This window comes from Tachypleus tridentatus, chromosome 3 (genome assembly GCF_004210375.1).
Source record: "Tachypleus tridentatus isolate NWPU-2018 chromosome 3, ASM421037v1, whole genome shotgun sequence".
In the NCBI taxonomy this organism is placed as follows: Eukaryota; Metazoa; Arthropoda; class Merostomata; order Xiphosura; family Limulidae; genus Tachypleus; species Tachypleus tridentatus.
In genome coordinates, this window is record NC_134827.1 from 47639752 (window position 1) to 47643418 (window position 3667).

Genomic DNA, 3667 nt, shown 5'->3' on the forward strand with positions numbered 1-3667 from the left:
CTACATTTTCACTGGACTGACTTATAATTTCATAGGGTTATATTGCCCTTCCTACATTTTCACTGGACTGACTTATAATTTCAAGGGTTATATTGCCCTTCCTACATTTTCACTGGACTGACTTATAATTTCAAGGGTTATATTGCCCTTCCTACATTTTCACTGGACTGACTTATAATTTCATAGGGTTATATTGCCCTTCCTACATTTTCACTGGACTGACTTATAATTTCAAGGGTTATATTGCCCTTCCTACATTTTCACTGGACTGACTTATAATTTCATAGGGTTATATTGCCCTTCCTACATTTTTCACTGGACTGACTTATAATTTCATAGGGTTATATTGCCCTTCCTACATTTTTCACTGGACTGACTTATAATTTCATAGGGTTATATTGCCCTTCCTACATTTTTCACTGGACTGACTTATAATTTCATAGGGTTATATTGCCCTTCCTACATTTTTCACTGGACTGACTTATAATTTCATAGGGTTATATTGCCCTTCCTACATTTTCACTGGACTGACTTATAATTTCATAGGGTTATATTGCCCTTCCTACATTTTCACTGGACTGACTTATAATTTCATAGGGTTATATTGCCCTTCCTACATTTTCACTGGACTGACTTATAATTTCAAAGGGTTATATTGCCCTTCCTACATTTTCACTGGACTGACTTATAATTTCATAGGGTTATATTGCCCTTCCTACATTTTTCACTGGACTGACTTATAATTTCATAGGGTTATATTGCCCTTCCTACATTTTCACTGGACTGACTTATAATTTCATGGGGTTATATTGCCCTTCCTACATTTTCACTGGACTGACTTATAATTTCATAGGGTTATATTGCCCTTCCTACATTTTCACTGGACTGACTTATAATTTCATGGGTTATATTGCCCTTCCTACATTTTCACTGGACTGACTTATAATTTCATGGGGTTATATTGCCCTTCCTACATTTTCACTGGACTGACTTATAATTTCAAGGGTTATATTGCCCTTCCTACATTTTCACTGGACTGACTTATAATTTCAAAGGGTTATATTGCCCTTCCTACATTTTCACTGGACTGACTTATAATTTCAAAGGGTTATATTGCCCTTCCTACATTTTCACTGGACTGACTTATAATTTCAAGGGTTATATTGCCCTTCCTACATTTTTCACTGGACTGACTTATAATTTCAAAGGGTTATATTGCCCTTCCTACATTTTCACTGGACTGACTTATAATTTCAAAGGGTTATATTGCCCTTCCTACATTTTCACTGGACTGACTTATAATTTCATGGGTTATATTGCCCTTCCTACATTTTCACTGGACTGACTTATAATTTCATGGGGTTATATTGCCCTTCCTACATTTTTTTCACTGGACTGACTTATAATTTCATAGGGTTATATTGCCCTTCCTACATTTTCACTGGACTGACTTATAATTTCATAGGGTTATATTGCCCTTCCTACGTTTTTCACTGGACTGACTTATAATTTCAAAGGGTTATATTGCCCTTCCTACATTTTCAACTGGACTGACTTATAATTTCAAAGGGTTATATTGCCCTTCCTACATTTTCACTGGACTGACTTATAATTTCAAGGGTTATATTGCCCTTCCTACATTTTCACTGGACTGACTTATAATTTCAAGGGGTTATATTGCCCTTCCTACATTTTCACTGGACTGACTTATAATTTCATAGGGTTATATTGCCCTTCCTACATTTTCACTGGACTGACTTATAATTTCTTATATTGCCCTTCCTATTTTTCACTGGACTGACTTATAATTTCATGAGGTTATATTGCCCTTCCTACATTTTTCACTGGACTGACTTATAATTTCATAGGGTTATATTGCCCTTCCTACATTTTCACTGGACTGACTTATAATTTCAAAGGGTTATATTGCCCTTCCTACATTTTTCACTGGACTGACTTATAATTTCAAAGGGTTATATTGCCCCTCCTACATTTTTAACTGGACTGACTTATAATTTCAAGGGGTTATATTGCCCTTCCTACATTTTTCACTGGACTGACTTATAATTTCATAGGGTTATATTGCCCTTCCTACATTTTTCACTGGACTGACTTATAATTTCATAGGGTTATATTGCCCTTCCTACATTTTTTCAGTGGACTGACTTATAATTTCATAGGGTTATATTGCCCTTCCTACGTTTTTCACTGGAGTGACTTATAATTTCATGAGGTTATATTGCCCCTCCTACATTTTTCACTGGACTGACTTATAATTTCATGAGGTTATATTGCCCTTCCTACATTTTTCACTGGACTGACTTATAATTTCAAAGGGTTATATTGTCCTTGCTACATTTTTCACTGGACTGACTTATAATTTCAAGGGGTTATATTGCCCCTTCCTACATTTTCACTGGACTGACTTATAATTTCAAAGGGTTATATTGTCCTTCCTACATTTTTCACTGGACTGACTTATAATTTCAAAGGGTTATATTGCCCCTTCCTACATTTTTCACTAGACTGACTTATAATTTCAAAGGGTTATATTGTCCTTCCTACATTTTCACTGGACTGACTTATAATTTCGTAGGGTTATATTGCCCTTCCTACATTTTTCACTGGACTGACTTATAATTTCATAGGGTTATATTGCCCTTCCTACATTTTTCACTGGACTGACTTATAATTTCAAAGGGTTATATTGCCCTTCCTACATTTTTCACTGGACTGACTTATAATTTCATGGGGTTATATTGCCCCTTCCTACATTTTTCACTGGACTTACTTATAATTTCAAAGGCTTATATTGTCCTTCCTACATTTTTCACTGGACTGACTTATAATTTCGTAGGGTTATATTGCCCTTCCTACATTTTTCACTGGACTGACTTATAATTTCAAAGGTTTATATTGTCCTTCCTACATTTTTCAGTGGACTGACTTATCATTTCATAGGGTTATATTGCCCTTTCTACATTTTTCACTGGACTGGCTTATAATTTCATAGGGTTATATTGCCCTTTTTACGTTTTTCACTGGAGTGACTTATAATTTCATGAGGTTATATTGCCCTTCCTTCATTTTTCACTGGACTGACTTATAATTATTCTTTCGTCTAATAACCCCAATTCTTTTTTTTTTTTTTCGTGATTTAAACCTTTTTCAGGAATTTTATGGTACAAAAGGTCAAACAACCACATTTTGCTCCCGAGAGGTCGTATTTATAACAATTAATATGCAAGTTACCACAAATATAAATTTTAAAATGCCCAACATATTGACGTAAACAGACATGGATTTACCCCTTTACGGTCTTTCTAGGAAGGTCAGTATAAAGCATATTTTTGGTGTATTTTTTAAACAATTACTTCGTCTGGTTTCAACCACTTTACATGGGATTTGATTTAAAGATATTGTCATATGTCTCAAACATAAAGATACAATATTTTAAAGATATTGTTACAGGTCCCATTCATAAAGATACAATGGTTTAAAGATATTGTTACAGGTCCCATTTATAAAGATACAACGGTTTAAAGATATTGTACAAGTCTCGTACATAAAGATACAATGGTTTAAAGATATTGTTACAGGTCCCACGCATAAAGATACAATGGTTTAAAGATATTGTTACAGGTCCCACGCATAAAGATACAACGGT